Genomic DNA, 20353 nt, shown 5'->3' with positions numbered 1-20353 from the left:
GATATATCCTGGTGGCAGCAATCAACAGCAGAACTGTAAGAATCCTGGATAGTTCAACTGGTTAGTTTACTTATAAATTATATACAGAATATGAGTGAGCAGTTGTGCTGACAAATGTGCTGTGTAATCTAGTAATTGATAGATATACTAGTAGATACATAGTGTTGATGTAAACCCATGTAATGCTACCCTGACTACTTCTCATAGTGAAATTAAACGCTATACATAATAATACAGAGCTCTGATAGTCTACTTGCTATAAACTTAGTATTAGCTTACAATTCAGATTAACTGTTTAGGGTTTTTGATTTCTGACTCATTAGCAAATTATTGTCAATTTGGCTGCACACTCAGCAGACTATCATTGATAAATTAAATATCATATATTTATCGGTATGATATCGTGTGTTATCATTGAGTCTTGAATAAATTAATTATCAAATTAATTATCAGAAGATTGGCTAAAAAGAACCCGAAACGTAATATATATAAATGATAAAAGATTTAGTGAAATATCCTGGTCTCATTTTACTAGTGTTTATGTTTACTTGTATTTACTAATACATTTATAGTATTTACTTGTGTTTTTCTATAAAGGAACAAAGTTGACATAAAACTTTTCGATAAACAATTAAATTGAAGTTTAAAGGATTCTTATTTATTTACTTAGTTAGCCATAGTAAACTTTAAACTAATATTTAGACAGTCTTTGTCGGTCAGTTTGTTGAAGTAGCAATAAAATTAGTGTAAGCTTATATTTATAATATAAACTTTTTCTTATAAACCAACTCACATTACTTATTGAATGGACCTCAGATAATCGCTTATTAACCTTTGACTGCGAGCCTTGAACTGCAGGTCACGCATATAATTCTTACCTGGAAGTTATTTTTACTCTGCTGTTAGTTTTTTATTATAGCTAGTAATTAGCATCATGCCAACGTTCCTATGAATGTGACATATATCATGCTATTAGGTACTAGTGGTCTGCATCATGTTCATAACTCAGTCAGCTGGTACTTAGTCTAAGTTTATTATGTATGACGGGCGGCCTTTGAAGGGCCGCCGTTCCAGCTTAGAAAGGCTTGTTCTAGTGATAATTAGGTTAGCGAGGTACTCTCAGCTTGGTATAAACATCACTCAATAAGGTGGAGCATAACTGAGGAAGTGATAAGTTTGAAGAATGAAGCTTGCCATGAACAAAAACATAGTATTATTGCCCAACAAAAAGCAATACAGGAATTAGTGAAACCTTGTCAAAGTTTTTCTACATTATTCAGTAATGTTGTAGCTTCAGAACTTTAATTATAACTTCACAACAAAAGGTTTCAGAGAGCTTTTCAGAACATATCCAACTAGTTAGTTGTTGTATAGTTTTATGGCAGCTCAGTGATGAATGAATCTATGTGAGGTGGAGATATATTGAAAAAAGGCTACTTTGATGAGCCGACTGAACGATACAGTAAAAACCATTAAACAAATTGAACTAAATTCTATTAGAGAGAGTTGAAATCATGAATATGATATAACTGTTGATAATACTTATTATATTGTAGGTAAGGTAGTCTCAGAGCTGACAGACAGAGCTATTGAGAGTGGTTGTGTGTTTGGCATGGACATCTTTATAGCTGATGTCTCATAGAGAGTATATAGAGATGTCTCATCTCTGCTACACATCTGGTTGTATTCAGATTGATCTCTACTATTATTTTCATGTATTGCCTTGGCATGGACTAGAGGTGAGTCAAGATCTCATGGATATATTAGCGGTTGGGCTTAAGCCTGGTTTCTATATGACAGCCCACGCATCTACGCGGCTCGGTGATTGTGCGCAGTGCATTTCTTTAACCGCGATGCAGTGTTTCCATATCGCGCGTAGGCGCCGCGCTTGCTTTGGACGGGGTAGATAATTTCCTTACTTTTTCGTAGGAGAGACATATTTCTTTGGAAAAACAGTTCTCCGTTGCGAAATTGCGCCGTCATATGAAAACAATATGGGTGTCATATGGGTGCGCACGTCGCGCGATCGTCGTGCGTTGACGTTTCCATATCACAGCTGGCCTACGCACGACGTCGTGCGCCTTGTTGCGCATCTTGCGCTGTCATATGGAAACCAGGCTTTACACTCCCATCTCACTAGTACAGTAATACTTCAACTTACGAGTGCTTCAACTTACGAGAAACTTAAGATATGAGCCAGCTTTCTAGCAAGTTTTAGCACTAACATACAAGCCATGTTTGAGATACGAGCACTTGAGTGAGTTGCCAAGTATGCCGGAGGTGTTTTATTAGAACAGCATCACTCTGTATTTTTCAACTGCTCAGGTTATACTTTTGTACCGTGTTTTTTGTGCACGATTTTCTGTGCAGAATTATGTGAATTAAAAGTACTGTGCGTAGACCGAAAGTTTGCCAGTAAAATGAAAGATAATACAAAGAAAAAGCAAATGATAACAGTCGATATTAAACGGAAAAGTATTGAAAAATATGCGAAATGTGTATGCGTGATTCAGATAGCTCGGCAATATGACAGAAATACATTCATAATTATCAAACAGAAGGATTATATTCAGGGCATTTAGTTCGCAAAAGGACTTGCCATAGTTTCTAAACGGTGCAGCGATTTTCACGACCGCTGATGGCATTGAACAAACAATTGGCCGGTGACAGCGTAACTGAAACGATGCAATGTGAAAAGGCCAGCGCTATCTATCCAAACTGTTTAATAGACATTCGGACAAGTTGGCTAGTGATCGTGTGTTAACCATTTGTGACGACACCTGTGTTCGTCCTAATCGCAACATGTTGCAAGGGTGACAAAGGCAAACGTCCTTAGATAGGTTTATCTTAAAACGGCCGGCTAGTCGTGAAAGCGAAAAAAAGGAAAGATTTCTCGCTAACCAGTGAGAAATTTCAAACTATGAACGCCGAAGAAATTTTAATTACGTTTAGTTGAAAATGAAAGTTTGCTTTTAGGTTTGCTTCTAAGTTTGTCTTTTAACACTTTGATAAAATCTAAATTTATCAAAGTCAACTGTTGTAACGAAGGATAACTTATATCTCCTCTCTACCTTTTTTTAGAGTATGGAAACCAATCAATATATATTTAATTGTTCTATATATAAATTAATTGCACCAACATGCGAGTAAATTGACATACGAGCTCAGTCTTGGAACGCATTAAGCTCGTAAGTTGAAGTATGACTGTAGTAGCCTTTTCAACTACGTAAGGCCACTGAATTTGGCACTAGTCCAATTATCCTGTGCCAGCCTTCTATAAATAGCCTAGAACCAGCGCAGAAGGCTATGCTCTGCCTACAAGCAGATATGTTTCCATAGTAGCCTGTAGTAGGGTGATAGGTTGTGTGATGCCTCATGGCTATGTATGTCTGCATATGGAGTAACAGAAGAACAAGGCTTTATCGCACTGCAAGGGTCTGACTAGTTTTCTGAGTTCGAAAAAATTGTCTGCAAGCGAATAACGCTATCGTTTTTGCAGTGTGACCCAATTGCAGACCCCATTTTTAATAGAAAAGTATTAATCAGAAATATCTTAGACCCAAAGTTGAACAATTTTAATTGAAACCACCAAAAATAAGTTTAAGACAATGCTTTCAATTTTTGTAATCTTAAATTGAAGAAACAGCAGTATCGTTCTGTGAATTTTGAGTAAAGTAAAAACTGACTTCTTTGTTTGTTCTGAATGACAGACTGATATCATAAATTGATGTCAAAATTTTGGTAGAATCTGTTAACTCTGTGATACGTGATCAAATGCTTGTGTAGGTACTAAGATGAGCCGTTATGAAGCCAACATATGCCAGACAGACCTGTCAACCCGGTCCACTGCAAATGAGAGAGAAATGAGCCTCGAAAGACTCGCTCTAGCAGAAACGTATTTAAATGGGGACCTAGGCAGGTTAACATTGTATCTCAGCTCTAAAGTTATGCTTAAGTGAATTACAAAAATAAAAACAAATTACAGGCAACTTTTACGAACCTAATGCTCTACATTCAGTTCTGCAAAAAACGTTGTATCATATCCATGGTGATGAACATAACGTATCACAAAACTCTCAAAATTTTACTGTAAATGAATGTAGTAGTTAAACAGGAATGTTATATCATGTCTACATTTGAGTCTGCACTGATTTGAGATGAGGTAGCCTGCTGCTCCTCGAGGTTTCCAGTTTTAGGTTTTGGCTGACTTTTAAGACTTTTGAGTAGGTCAGCTTTCAACTCTGTTTCAAAGCAGCAGGTAGGAAAGTTTGTTTTGGTGGCTATCAGAGCATTCACTGTTTGAGAAAATGGGTCAGCCCTAGCCTCGGTGTGTATTTTTAAGCATAGAAAAAACGCTCTCTGTTGCTGCATTACTGTGAGGCATGCAGAGAATGGTCCTCATTGAACTCGTCAGTAAGGGGTAACGCTCTACTGCCATAGCATCACAAAAACTTTGCTTGGCAAAAATTACCAAACGGTAATTCTAAGCACGAAGCCATAAGAATGCGTTTTTGGCTAAACAGCGAGTCTTTCGTTATCCTAGATTACGCGAATTGCGTTAATACTATAGCAACTGATAATAAATGGTTGGGTATTTTATCTTAGAGCACAAAACATAAATCCGGCAGTTTACTGGAAGATCTTATTTTTGCGGAAGAGTAATCTCAATTCCAGGAAGGTCCCTCAAAATCCGGGAGAGTTGACAGCTAAAACTTTCCAATTTGTAATTAGATAATGATGTATTGTGATCCCAGTGTAATTAGTATGGTTACGATTCTCATGAAATTTGAATTTTGTTAGCAACTTTTTTACGTAATTATAATAATGGCTTGTATATTAAAGAAAACTGGTCTCCTTTCATATAGCAATTGTAGAGTTTAGCCTGACCGTAGAAACTCTTACCTCAAGGGCGTTTTCCATGTAATAGACAAGCTTTGTCGTAAATGTGTTGATGTAGAAACTTATGCTATATTACCTGCTTCAGAAAAAAACTGAATAGAATGGTGTATCACAAAACGGTGACGGGCTTTATAAAATGTTTGAAAAAAAATGACAATCAGGTTCCTGCAGAAACTTTCAAGGGAAAACTTGGAATTAATTTATTTTAGCATTATTATTTCAACATGTCTCTATGTTTTTTTTATGAGTCAAAAATTTGCTGCATTTGATGATGGTGGCGGTTGTCTTCTCTCGGCTTAGTGCGATCGCAATTAGTGTTAACGGGCAAACAACCCCAAGTTTAACCTTTAAACTTATGACATTATTCAATGCATTGAAACATTAGAATTTAATACTTGTTCTATAATGTTTGTAGATTCGACTAGCACTACTAAGTCCACTTGTAGACTCACTTCAATGTCAACCACTACTGTCTCTTACAGTAAGTATGGCTGCCTATTGTAGTCAGACTTTTTTTATCTATTGTTAATCATATGTTGGTTCTACACACATAAAGCTATTTATAGTTTTGTAGCTTTAAGTTTTCTATCATAGAACTATTTATAGTCTTTTAGCTTTAGGGTTTTTATCATAGTCAACGACAATTGCTTGCTTTTGCAGTCGAGTCAATGACGATTGCGTCCTTTGCCGTCGAGTCCACGACGATCGCTCGCTTTCCCAGTCGAGTCCACGACGATCGCTCGCTTTCCCAGTCGAGTCAACGACGCTCTTGCGCTTTTGCTTTCAAATCAATGGTACGCTTTCGGGTTCGAGTGGACAGCAATCATGCGATTCTGCATTCGAGTCGACTGTGATCACGTATTTTTGATCACTCGTATTATTGCTTGCTGTTTCTATAATATTTAAATCTACAATTATTTGATGTTAATATAGTGTTTGTAGTTTCCGTACTGTTTTTTCCAGAAATGATCTTGTCTGCAGATATTGCTCTCCTGGATGTATACGTACCAATGTAGATCTACGAGAAACTGTGGTTCAATTGGAAGTATCTCGAGTCGGAGTAGATTATTAATTGATCCTGTCGACACTAACATCATCAGCAGAGGTGGGTCAGAATTTCATGCTGCATTTCATGGGAATAGTGCTGTACGAGAAAACGATATTGTACCAAAGGTGTTGATTTTGTGTGGGATGATATCATTTAGGGCGTTTTATAGGTTGATTCTGTTGTCGGGTGTATTGACGTTTTCAATATCATGTTAAGACGATAAATATCTGTGTTCAATTGGCAGAATCAACATCGACTATGGCCGGCTTTCGTGACTCCATATCGTCACAGCAATAGTTCCTGAAAACATGTTTGCGAGCCTGCAGATTTCATTGCTCTTTGAGAATCCTTTAGAGACAGACTGGCTAGGTAGAAATAGGTTTCATGAAAGCTTCCTAATTAAAGTTAGAGAGAAAAGACAACTTCTATTTTGTTTGGTATTAAGACGCGATTATCTCCTTTTTATCTCTGTTTTTGGTGAAACGTCACAATAATCTATATCCAGAGAGCATAACACCAAAGTTCACAGGACCAATATAGATCTTTTGGCATGTGGTATGATATCGCGCAGCACTATATGGGAATAATTTTACCAGATACAGTAATAACTCAACATTTGAGCCCAATACCTTTAAAAACCGAGCTTGTATGTCAATTTTTAGTTTTCCAAATCAATATGTCTTATTTAACATAATTAAGTTCTAAATAATGTTTCAACCCTTTTAACCAAATACCATTAAATCATATTACATTAAAAAGGTATTTAGTTCACAATGGTTACGGTTAACTAAAAGTTCACTGGTGGTTGTTAGCTGCAACAAACTGTAACAGTATTATGTAGCATAATATGAAACAGTAGCAGTACATAGCAGTCTATACAGTAAGTAGCATACTGTATGGAGTTCTTACTTACGAGACAGATGTAGCGGCACAGATGGTAGTTTGACACACAGCACAGACAGATGGTAGTTTGAAATAGACATGACAGCGACACGTGTGGTACGCCACAATGTTTTGATACTGAAACATAAATTAGTTTACATTATTTTATCTTATGCTACCCTAAACATAGTTTAAATTTTGTTTTTTAAATTTCAGTTTTTGTATTTTTTTCTCAGACTCAGAACCCGTCATCGTGCTTTCACTTTTGACTGGCTTTGAAACTTTCAAATTGACCCGATGAAATAGGCCGAGCAATGCTATTCTCGTAAGCTGCTCCCACATCTTAGCCAAGTCAAAAACTTTCGTAAGCTTGTATCTCAATTTTCTCATACGTTGAACACTCGTGTGTCGAGGTATAATTGTATACTCATGTGTACACACTACACGGAGCTCGTAAGTCGATAGGTGCTTTTGAAACAAAGTTTACATTATTTGTATTACTCATTCATAAGCCGACTCTAGTATTCTAGAATGTTTTGCAATAATTATATTTTGAATACAAGTCAAATTTTGCTATTACCAAATAAAAACCAACTTTCAAAATTCAACCATTTTTCATTCAATACAATAGAGCTTTTTGAGATGTTTAACACGAGCTTTGGTATGACGCACAGTATTAAACTGGAGTTTACTCTTTCCCCACTACAACCGCGTAGTACAGCTTGGCAAAGCATTTCAGTACAACAAAGAACTGCATGATTAGTGGGTTTTACGGAATATGTGATTATTTCCCGGTAAATAAATTAATTTGGTGGCCAAAGAGTTACTAGTTTATCACTATTAACTGTTCGATATCATTTTTAGCATTTTATACTCTAATCTATAAAAATATCAAACAGTAAACAGCTCCTTCAGAAGGCGAATGAGTCTCTTGGCTTCATGCCAACTGACATAATTACTTAGTAGCCAATAGGAATAGATACTGTTGTAGCAACAGTGGCTGGCTTGAGAAGACGTTATGTCAGACACATTGTCTCAGCTGGTGTTGATCACAGCTTAGATTTTAACTTTCACTGTTCTAAATTCGCTATTCTAATCAAATTAATTCAAACAGATTTTTGAGAAGCCCATTTCAAAAACAGCATCGCTAAGGCTTTCTTGCCAAATCAGGTTGAAAAAGGTTCTATTTAGATCGCATAAAACTTACTGTGAAAGCGAGGCCGGAGACACATCGGTGATAAAAATTTAGCAGTGGCAATGTTGAAATTTAGTAAGATAACTAAAATACATAATGAAACTTAGCATCAAATATCTGTCTAGTAAGTTAAGTTTTTTAAAGTTAAATTCAACATTTAAGTTATACGTCTGCCTCGAAAGTAAGAACTACCTACAGTAGGTATTGTCCTGTTGTTGGTTTTTATGACTCATCACTATGGAGTAATGAGCAGCCTACTAGCCCCTAGTAGCCAGCTTGCAGCCTACTGGCTAGGCAGACGCCTCACCTTTATATCTATCGGTACTGGCGCAAAACCGGAAACAATAGAAAATTTAGCCGAGTAAGTTGATGTATGTTTAGTAAAATATCGAAACTCAGCTTTAAGTGTGTGTTCAGTGAGCTAAATTAATTCAGGTAAATTTCAAATTTTCAAATTTAGTGTACCGAACGCATCGCTGTCAAGTCTCTATTAGACCTCCTCTGGCCACTACATCTGTCTCAAGGGAAAAGTCTTGTAATAGCGTATATGGAATTGTTACATTTTATTTCATGTTTTAGCAACAAAGTATTTGTTACTTTTTTAGCATGGGCAATAAATTATAACACCAAAATAACGTTTTTTCACTGTAATATCTTGTTTAATATGGGGTGTTTTCATAGTGTAGTAACAAATCAATTTGTAATTAGGTGTTTTATATAAGAAATTGTGCCTTGAGAAATGAGTAAATTGTCACACGAGCTCAGTCTTAGAACGCATTAAGCTCCTATGTAGAAGTATAGTATATTGTAGCATACTTGGTACTAGCTCACTTAGTCTGGACATCAGTATTGTATGTACTTTTGTGTATTTACTTAGTATTTTATGTGTTGGATGTTTGTATAATCGGAAATCAGTTGCTTTCTGTTGCCAAAATTCTGTCTTAATGTGAGTTCATTCAATATGCTTTCATGATGGCCATGTTCTCCTCAATCTGCAAGGTAAAACTGGCAAAAATCGCAATTCAACTGATTTACATGTATACAAATTTTTATTAAATGTTTTATGTTTGCAAATGATGGAAATGGCACTTACAAATGATGCGCAAAATAATACCGAGCAGGATATTACATTCTAAACGTTCTCACACTTCAGTTGTTTTATTTTGATTAGAGTAGTTCTGAATATGCTCTTGTTCAGAATGCTGCTAAGCCTGACAAGTTTGTGCTAATTATTGACCTGTAGGTCAATAATTAGCACAATCTAATCAGCACAACAAAGCCCCTTTTACTCCACATCATGCAAATGTCCATTAAAATACTTTTTAATAACGGACATTGAAAAACTTGAAGGTCTCTCAATGTGTGCACAACTCCAATTCATCATCATTCGCGTCATGGCACCTGGTATTATCTCTCATACGCTTGACCTTTGCCATGTAAGTTTATTTTAAGTATTTCCCTTCCTGTGAGTGAACTCGTTTCAAATAAATAGTTGTTACGTTTTGAGCTCAATATTTTGATCGTAACTCAAAAATCGTTAGTTTGGTATTAATTGACCGATCAAAAAATGATCAGCAGAAAACTACAGAATGATACTAATCTTGACAAGATTATATATATTAGACTACCCTAGGACACTTATGTATTCGCGGCATCTAATTTTCGCGTTTTCGCGGTGTCATCCTCTCGCGAAAGTTTCATGTGCGAAACTAAACTATCATAACAAACGAGCGACAAAGCGAAACTAAATAGCTTTGTTCATTGATACTGTAGAATGGAATTTTATAACGACATTTATTTTAACGTTTTTAATGACCACTATAGCATCGTTAAAATATAAACCAACAAAATAATTTGACTATCAAAATTTATTACGTTATTATTTTGCAATTAATTATGATTATTTTCCCATTAAGAATGATTTATAATGATAGGAATTTGATGTCAATGCACACAAATTAGTAGATTATCGTTTGCTGGGGACATCAATCAATGCGGTGAGCTCTGTGTTGAAAGAAAATAAGACACATGCACTGACACTCGCAGTACTCCACAAGCAGCATGGCTCTGGAAAGGTTTGGATTCACCACTGACACCTCTTCAATAACTTGTAATTTTTTTAGATTTGTTTTGTTTTAAGTGATGTGACTGACGAGACGTTTTTAAATTAAAATAGGCAAAACATGACCACAGTTAAAATGCTCAGAAAAATACATCTTTTTCTTTTGAGCGTTTTAACAAAGATCAATTTTGCGGATTTTATTTTAAGTTCATTCGGAGGCTTTTACGTTTTCGATGGGACATGGCCAAGCGGGTGTTTGATAAAACTTAATCTTCTGCAAACTTTTATAAAAGTCATTAACAAAAATATTTTGCCTCTGATGATGATAATAATGATGCCTAAGAACTACTAGAAGTTGAGGTTTGTCTCTATGGCTTGGAATGAAGTGATATTCCACAGCGATAAAAACCGCGTCCATGGCCGTTGGGCAAATAACTTTTCGAATAAATGATGTTGAGGTCGAGTTATTTGATGGAATTTATCATTGCGTTGGAATTGACCAAACAAATCCGTTTGAGTTGACCTTGTGTTTGAGATAAAATGTTACATTTTATCCGAGGGCAAGTTATCCGAGTTGGACTGCACTTACCGTAAAAAATTCCCAAAAAGTTGGGGCGGCTCAGCCGGCCAGCTAGCTGCCCCAGTGAAAACGGGCCTGTTGATAGTCCAAGAAACAAATGGCAGCAAGCGATCAAATTGCATTATTGACCTTGCCAACACCATTCTACCTGCGGTTCACAATTACAACCTAGTCGCAATTTGAAATTTTTTTTATCGTTGAACTGAACCTGAGGAATCTAATTATGTTTGTTCCACTGCATTTATTTTCACATCACTATATTTTCGCACTCATCAGAGCTGCGAAATTAAGTTGCTCCGAAATTTTAGTCTGCGAGCTACTCACGAAACTAAATACTAGCGAAATATAAGTGTCCTAGGGTAATATAGACATTTGTAACATAGACTTATCAAGACTAATATTGACATTTATATATACTTGAACTTTTCCATGGATGCAATCGGTTTCCTCACATTTTGAATATATTTTTGAATAGGAGGCTAGCGCTAGCCTCGCAATCCTTAGCCCATTTTCAATATCGGCATCTTCGATATCCGCATCTTTGATATCCACATCTAGCATCTTTATTTAAAAGCTAAATGCATTAGATTTAAATTCAATGTTTATGTTATACGTTTGGCTCGAAGGTAAAAACTCTCTACGGTACGTTTTACATTGTAACGCTAAATTTTATTGCAGTTCATAATCACTAAATACGCTAAACTTACCGTTGATAACCCTAGTTGCTAAAGTTAACATATTATTTTGTTACTAATTTTTAATATGTAGAGTATGTATTTAAAATGCTGATGATTCTCACAAGGGGGATGTTAGCTTTAGATAATCACTATCTTTCTATAACCTGCTATACGACATTTTCGCCTTGCAATATCAGCACTGAAAGGAATTAAATTCATATGGCAATGGTTCACTGTACAGAAATTTGTGTGGTAAATCCATAAGACTGCTGGATTTTATTGAGAATTAAAAAGATCTTAGACAATTCCAGGCTCGCTGATCGTGCTATATAAAGTTGTTAAATAACATATAATAATAACAAAACAATAAATAATTATATATAAAATTAGTAACTAGGTGTTCACTAGTCATGCCAACTGAACTGCGGGTTTAGTCACTCGCAGTTCGTCTGCGGGGGTTGAAGATATTGATCACAGAAAAGGATCAGTGGAAAGAAGTGATTTATCTATCTCAGACTTTTTTTATTCCTGTTCTTAGATATTTACTGCTAAGGTTTGTTAAATTTGTAAACGTTTTTTTTTTAAAATTAAATGATGATGTTTAGCATTAATATTTGATCGCTACTCATTGTGCCATTTTTTATTCTACTCAAACAGTAAACCGCTCTCTAAAGAAGCCAAGGAGTCTCTTGTCTGCATGCCAATTGACATAGTTGGCCAGCAGCCAATAGGAATAGATACTGTTGTAGTAGCCTTTGCTGGCTTGAGAAGACGTCATGTCATACACAATGTCTCAGCTGGTAACAGAACCTTCTATTAATCACAGCATACATTGTAAATAGAAAACTTGTGGATGTCCATTTATATCCCTAAATTTCCATGACTCAGTTGATCTGTGAGTTTGTATCACTCACAAGGATGAAATGGTCAAAACCAACCAGTTAAGCAAATTTTGTTACTCAAATTTATTTCTATTGTTTCATGTTACAAAATATGGAAACAACACATGAAAATGGTGTGCGAGAAAATGCAAGGCAAGCCATTCCATTTTAAACAGTTTTCATACATGAGTTGTTCCTATTCCAAAAGTGTGCTGCCAAGTGTGACAGAAGTGTGCTGCTATGACCTCTTATAGAATTCCTCATTGGTTTTAACAAATTACCTGTGTAAATCTTCTACATGCGATTTCCATTGAACACTTATTGCATGGTTGCTCAACGTGCACACAATTTCAAATCCGTATCATTCGCACAATGGAAGCACATCGTATAGCAAATATAAGATTTGATATAACATGGTTGGAAATTCCAAACAAAAACAATAATATCACTTTTTAGTATTTGAAGAACAAAAAAAACATAGTTAATTTTTCAAAGAGTTTGTTTGCCTGTCTACTATATCACTAAAATTGTTCAAACTGTTTTACTCATAATTTTATAACTATAAAAGTTTTAAATTTTGTCAGAATTAGTTTCTACAACAAAGTTCCATTTAATTACATTAAAGGTATAGGCTGTCATACTTAGGATGAGGTACTTATTGGCTATAAGAAGAGGTTTTACATTAGAAACATTCAATTATGGACTTTTTAAATGCTGGCTTTGTTAACCAAAGATCATACCTTTATTATAGTTGTTTATATTACATGGAAGTCATGAGCACACAACTTCTTCATTTGTAGCTCTGAGCAGTAATAGTAGTATTAGTTGAGTTACATACTGTTATTATTACCATTGCTCATCAAACACACTCCTGGTTCAAGATGATGAATGGTAGATTTTATAGGTAATAAGATGGATTTTATAGGAATTAAATTGTTTTTTTAGCAGCTTAACCTTTTGAACCCTGGCTGTTCTTGTCAGTTTGTCCGTAACCCTGGGCAATTTGTTCAACGATCTGAGGTTTTTAAATTTGTATTAAATATATCTGAATGTGCTCATAACACAATGATATTGGGTGAAACACAAGCAAGGAAGTCGGTCAACCCACAGCAAATGTCATCAAACAGCAAAAAAACAGTGTTTCACCAGTATTCGGACTAAAACTAAAAATCCGTATGATTTTAAAAACTCATAAAAATATTTACTTCTGATCTAATGCCTGTTCAACAATTAATTTGATTGGTTTACGCTGTCACTTATATACAGCATATGTAAACAGTATCGTGTGAATGTCGTTATTCCAGTTGTTAGGTTTCTGACATACTCTACGGAATGCTGGCCGTTAGGGTTCAAAGGGTTAAAATTCAAAGTACTTTTTTGTTCCTTTCGGTGTTAATTTTAAATATTAACTTGGACTCTCCTAGCCAGTCATGACAAAGCAGCGGGAGTAAATATTAAGCACTCTAAATACATACACACAAGTGTTTATCACTAGAGTCAGCTGCAGTGAATTCAAAGTCAGCGAATTCTATCCATTTTCCTGTGATACTCAACTCACAAGACTTCTCTTTGTGATATGCAAGATGTTAATAGAATACTATCTAGCTAGCTCTATCCTTTTAAACTGTTAGAACATTTATTTAACACTTTTAAATTTGATGAATTTAGCTTGTCTAGTATTCTGCTGGTGAGTGTAAGTTTTAACAGGAAGGCTTGTTAAGATAAATGTATAAAATATTATTCTGCAGCCAATGCTCTTTGCTGTTTGTTATACATAACATTTTACCTGTAGAACTTGTAGTTGTTAATTTGGGATGGCCTCTGCTGTTTCCATAGAAACACAATAGTCACAAAACCATGAACTGCAGGTTTTGTTGAGTCAGACTCAATTGCATAGCCGGTTCTGTTTGTTGTTGAATTCCTTGCATACATGTATTTGTAAAATCTTAATAATGTCGGTTTGTGAATTATTCCGTTGTATTGCTCATTGATAAGACAGTGTAGTGATTTCCTATGTTTCATTGCTTGTAGGTACATGAAGTACAGTGATAGGAATATCTCACCTCTGCACCACATCTGGTTGTATTCACCTTAATCTCTACTGTTACTTTTATGGATCGTCTTGGCATGGACTGGAGGTGTGTCAAGATCTGATGGATATATTAGCAGCTTGAGACATAAAGCCTGGTTCCCATATACGTCGCAAAGCACCGGTGTCAGCACCGCAGGCTATTAGCGGTGAAATGGAAACCTACGCGCCGAGGACCGCCGGTAGCTGCTGGTGGTTTCGCAATTGTTTTGCCCTGCTCAAATTTCGCAAAAGACCGTAGGCAAAACCTTCCCGAAAGGCACTGTACGGGTAAAGGTCACCATTATAGGAACGGCACGGCGAGCCTAGCGTCGCAAGCGTTTTGCTGCGAATGTTACCGCCGGAGTCTCGCAATCAATATGGGAACCAGACTTTACATTCCCCCATCTCACTAGTAGTAGTTGCCTTTTCATCTAAATAAGGCTATTGAATTTGGCACTAGTCCAAACATCCTGTGCCAGCCTTCTATAAATAGCATAGGATGAGTAATTTACTTAGTCTCTGTACAGGTATAGTGTAGGACACCTGGTTGAGTCAGTGCGGAAGGCTATGTTGTGCAGACCAGTAGACACATTGAACTTAAAACCCCTGGAATGGCAAGAGGTCATTCGCGAGTACGGAAATCCGGTCGACGCCATTATCAGTTAATGTTCAAGTCAATTTCATTGTGTTCAATGTGAGAAAGAAATCTAATTTCAGATTTAACAGCTATGGAAGGTCACGCATACACCGCTCAATCAAAGGAACAGACTACTGAGATTGCTACTAATAATTTATGTACGAGAGATAAGGGTGTAGGTGCACAGTACTATTGCTATTCCATGAACTGCAAAAACCGCAAGAATGGACTTTTAAAGGAAAAGGCATGACATTTCACAAGTGAGTCACTTCTACTACTAGTTCTGTTACTATTGCTCAAGTCTACGACTACTAATAGTTGTGCTACTACTAGTTAGTACTGCCACTAGTTAGTTCTACTACACTAGTCACTGGGTGAGTGAGAGTTGATCAGTGTCACTACTGAGTGTACGAGTTTGACTGTATTTTGTCGGTGATTAGATAAATTTATAAGCTAGTGAGTGAAATATTCGCCCTTCAAAACGAAGGTTTTTTATTATTTGAATTTTGAATTTTTTTTATAATAATATTTTGGAACTACAACCCATTAGGTTATTTCTAAATATTTATATTTGAAGGAAGTGTTTGTCGTGCTTATAATATTATTTATTGTTGTACCTGGATCTAGCTAGCAGTAAGGAGATAAGAGTAATAATACTATTGTTATTACTACTGTTGCTAACTAACTACTACAGTTTCATTTTAATTTTTAGATTTCCAAACAAAGCAACCGAGAACTCTCGTTATTTACAATGGTATCGCAACCGCAGAAGAGTGAATAAGCCTGATCCTTGAGCACTTATCTGCAACGAACATTTCAATGATCCATGTTTTAACAGCAGGTTAAAACGTTCGACTGAAGCCATTTAAAGGTAATATTTTTCAATGTTGAATGATACTTTTCAATGATTAAATTTAAAACCATATTGTCAAGCACAGTGCTGCAAGGTTGCTCAACTTAAAGTAGCTATTATCTAAAAAAATTTTAGAAACCTCAAACAGCACCCAAAACAGTGACAGCTGCCACAGCAAGTGCCTATGAATATGTCTGCAGCTTAGCAGTTGTGTGATCTGTTCTCTGTGATTCTTCATCTTCGTTTCTGGGATTTAATGTCCAACGCATAAATTATGCTGTCCTTTTTATCAAATGTTAACTGTGTAAATGTTTTTTTCATTTCCTAGTTGTTGTAATAAAACTACATAATACTCCTGCAAATCATAAATTCCAAATTGATAGCAATAACTTGCAATTTAGAACATAAAACATCTTTTTGGAACAAAAAAAATCGATTTAAATAAAAAAAAATCAAATAAAACAATAGAAATCGATTTTTTGATTTAAAAAATATTATCAATTTTTAACAACCCTGCCTACAACACAACAGGGTAAGACGTGGTGAATCTTTTCATATCAAATAACGGTAATGTGAATTTTGTTGCAAGTCAACCATTAAGCTTTATGCCTAAGATGGGTGTGAATGACTTCCAGTGAAAATTGCTACATTTTCATTTTATATAGCGATATGGTAGCATTTTGAGCTGTTTTATTTTCATTTATTTTATTACTTGTATGGTTGTTTATTAAGGGTACTATGTTTATGTGAATAAGACATTCATTTTTGTTGATTTTATGTAATTGTTATAATTGATGCTTTTGTTTAGGGGGTTGGAATAATAATCCTACTGTTACTCAGTTTAAGGCTACCTTCGCAAACTTATCATCAAATGTGGTGCAGAATCAGATGCTAGTAAGACAGGTAATGTTACTGCTCAAGACGAGATTCTCATCATACAGGCTACTCCAGAAGTTGATCAGTTTGTCGAACTCAATGATTTCAGATGTCAAATTTCTGTTATAGGTAACAGTATAGTCTATATAGCTGGCTACATTGTGCAAAAGCTAACTAAAGTGCTGTCGTGACATTGGCCGTCAGTTGCTGGTTACCACTAAGTCAAATATCCAGTACCGACATCTCTATACTCTACTCAAGCTACAAAACAATGGAGGATTGGTGTGTCCATCAGACGATGTCATCAAGATCCTGCTAGTTGCAGATCAATACTTTCGTATTCATACAAAGCCAGATCCACTCCATTGTGTGGTGTATTTTATCAGTAGTGTAAGGTCTAGTGATGTGTTATGCTTTGGGAAACACCTCACGGATACGGCAGATGGCATATCCAACCACTGTGTCATTGATGAAAAACTTAATTCAGTCGTTTTATGATCTCCGACAGCATCATTATGCTAAAATCCTACACTCAAACTGCAAGGTGCATCTTTGTGGCATACAATACTAAAGTAGTACTTTTTAAAGGCCAGTAACAATATAATCACTGTAATATTCATCTGCAGCTGTTGTTGTGCTATTATTCCTAATCTAATTTAGTTCTAAGAAACTGATGCACCTTGGCTCAATATTCAGTGGTATACAAATCTCCTTTTACACAGTTTCTGTAACGTGTATGTATAAGTTTAATCATCTGATTACACTAATTCCTGCATTTCCTTGTTTGCATTATTTTGATTATTCTCTATTACAACGGTTTTTAATTTCCGTTTAGTTGTTGCAGTAGTTCATTCCATCTTTTACAAATACTGTATTATACATATCATACATTCATAAGCTATTATCACTTAAATCTTGAAAACAGTTTCTGTTTTGGCAGCATACCTATGTGTTGTTTTTATCGAAATACTTCATGTGCTAAGTTTTTCCATATGCATTTATGCATATGTAATATAAATTTTAATATAATGGAACAGTTGTTATTTGCCTGAATATATCATTTGCTGGGTTTATGCATTTGTAATTCAACAGTTTGTATGAGTAACATGGTCGACGAAAATTTATTATACATCTACTTATCATTTGATATATCCCACTCCATATGTTATAAATAGGTTTTCTTCTATCAGGGCACTCTAAACGTTGTGTAGGAGTAGCTTTCATTAACACCCAGCTGGAAAATAACTATTCAATATGTACATTTCTGTCATTTTTCACCGTTTGTTTACAAACGGAACTAGCATTCGATTAGCTCTCCAATATGGCGCATACGTTTACGTATTATTATCAACGTAAAAGTCACGTGATTGCCATTCCAGGGGTTTTAAGTTCAATGAGTAGACATGTCTTCATAGGGCTGTAGTAGGGTAATGGGTGTGTGACACCTCATAGTAATTCGTGTCTGCATATGAAGTAACAGATAAACAAGACCTTTTTGCATGTACAAGTTTGACTAGTTTTTGAATTCAGAAGAATCCTGCTGAACCAGTTTTCATTTATCAAGGTTTTTCTTTTTGATGCCGAAGACAAAAATTGTTTTTGTCACTTGGATTTAGTCACTTGTATTTAAAGTATATATTTGTGACACTGTATACACATCACTATATGTGTATACAATGTCTATACTCTACTATATTAGTTACAGACATACCTCTATATATGAGTACTTCAAAATGCGAGATACGAGCTGACTTTTTAGCAAGTTCCTTCCTTGAGATACGAGTAACCTTTGAGATACGAGCCGGTTCTCGATGGCCACTATATAGCCACTATATGGCCAAGTATGCAAAGGCCGCTTTTGACAACAGGATCCTTCAGTATTTCTCCTTGAATCCATTTAAAAACACTTTTCAAATGGTTGGCTAAAAGTTATCCACAATGTCTGTCTTGAAAGTAAAACCTCCATAAAGTAGTATACATACTGATGTTACATTTTATTGCAGATCATAGAAACGGAATAGGTATTTGTTAATTTTAGAGCGCATGTTCGGAATTGCAACAATTAAATACACCTTGTTACTCATAATATCATGTTCAAGTGTTTTTCACAGCATACATGTACTTATAGATTAATTTGTAGTTTGATATTTTTAATAGGAAATATTGCCTTGAGACATGAGTAAATTGACATACGAACTCAGTCCCGGAATGTTTTAAGCACCTATGTTGAGGTATGACTGTAATATACTTGAGTATGATAGGCCTACATATGGGTAAGTATGTACCTGTATACGGTAGTGCTGCACGATAAACCAATATCATTCGATGTGACGATTTATTTCCGTGGATGATTTTATATTTTGTCAGTTTTCAAGTCGATATGAATATCAAAACCGATATTTTATCAAAATATCGGCGTAGTTTATTTTGCAAAACTTGAGTTGTCCACTCTTCTGATTGACAGAGGGACAATTTCTTTTTTTTTAACTGATATTGACCAATATCCTTTCATATCGTTCATGTTAAAGCCTAACATTATATATCGATAGAAGACAACTCCAATGTTCGATAATTTTCGATATTTGATATATTTAGAGACCAAATAATCAAATATACATGCAAAGATATCGTGCAGCACTCATATACAGTATGTACCCATGTATGATATGTACCTGGCGGTATGTATATGAGCCTATGTATGAGCCTATGTTTGGTATGTACTCACTCGTTCATGGTACACGCTTGTATATGCTATGCACCTGTGACTAGTATGCGTCTGTGTATGCTATGCTCCCGTGCATGGTGTGCATGCATTTATGGTATACACGCGTGTATGGTGTACACGCGCGTATGGTGTGAGTTAATATATGGTATGTTCCCAATTATGGTATGCGCCCATGAAGGGTCTTCGTCCATGCATTGTTGAGCCATTATTTGAGTCGCAGTTGTCTTCTCTTGGTGATTGGAAGTTAGTGTTAACATGTGGACAATGCCAAGTGTTACCCGTTACCTTGTGCCATTATTTAGCGTGTTGGAACATTGGATTTTAACAGTTGTTCTCTGTACTAATTTGTAGATATGACTAGCACTAGTTAATCCACTTGGAGACTCGCTTCTGTCGACCACTACTACTACTTACAGTAAGTATGGCTGCCTGTATTAGTCACAGTATTATTACCTGCTGTTAACATATGCTTGTACTGCACACTTGAATCTATTCATAATTTTGTAGCCTCAGGGTTTCAACCATAGACCTATACATTTTATGTTAAGCCCTGTAGCTTTACCTTTTAACTCATATGGGTTAAGCTAAAAGGCTAAAGGCTTTTAGCTTGCCAGTATTCCGGCTGCTAGGTGTCAAAAACCCTAGCAGCCGAAATACTGGCATTCACATGGCTCTGTTTACTAAAGCTGTTTTAGGTAACAGCCTAACCAACCAAATTAATTCTTGCAAACTAGGTTAGACCAGAAATTTCGCTTCCATTTGTAACAGATTTCAAATATCTTTACTCTCTCTGTTTCAATAACAAATTTTATTAGAACGCTGTCGCGAACAAACCGATACGACTTGTTAGGTTATAGGTCATGAATGATTGTGATGCAAATACAGGACTTGATAATACTAAACTACAATTATCCAGTTAACTCTGATTCATGAAACAATGATGATCTTGTGTTCGATGGAAATGATG

General features: G+C 35.6%; 1 long non-coding RNA gene across 2 annotated transcripts; it reads left to right on the top strand.

Annotated features, from left to right (window-relative positions):
* The first annotated feature begins 14952 nt into the window (after positions 1–14952).
* LOC137396711 (uncharacterized) lies at positions 14953–17690 on the top strand. 2 transcript variants are annotated; one of them, XR_010978594.1, is made up of 4 exons: positions 14953–15192; positions 15645–15803; positions 16594–16688; positions 16791–17690. It is a non-coding gene; the product is annotated as an uncharacterized lncRNA (long non-coding RNA). The 2 variants fall into 2 exon arrangements; XR_010978593.1 differs by lacking the exon at positions 16594–16688.
* Positions 17691–20353: the final 2663 nt, after the last annotated feature.

Source organism: Watersipora subatra, chromosome 5 (genome assembly GCF_963576615.1).
Source record: "Watersipora subatra chromosome 5, tzWatSuba1.1, whole genome shotgun sequence".
NCBI classification, from domain to species: Eukaryota; Metazoa; Bryozoa; class Gymnolaemata; order Cheilostomatida; family Watersiporidae; genus Watersipora; species Watersipora subatra.
The sequence above is the reverse complement of the archived record's forward strand: the minus strand, read 5'-3'. Positions and strand labels throughout refer to the sequence as shown.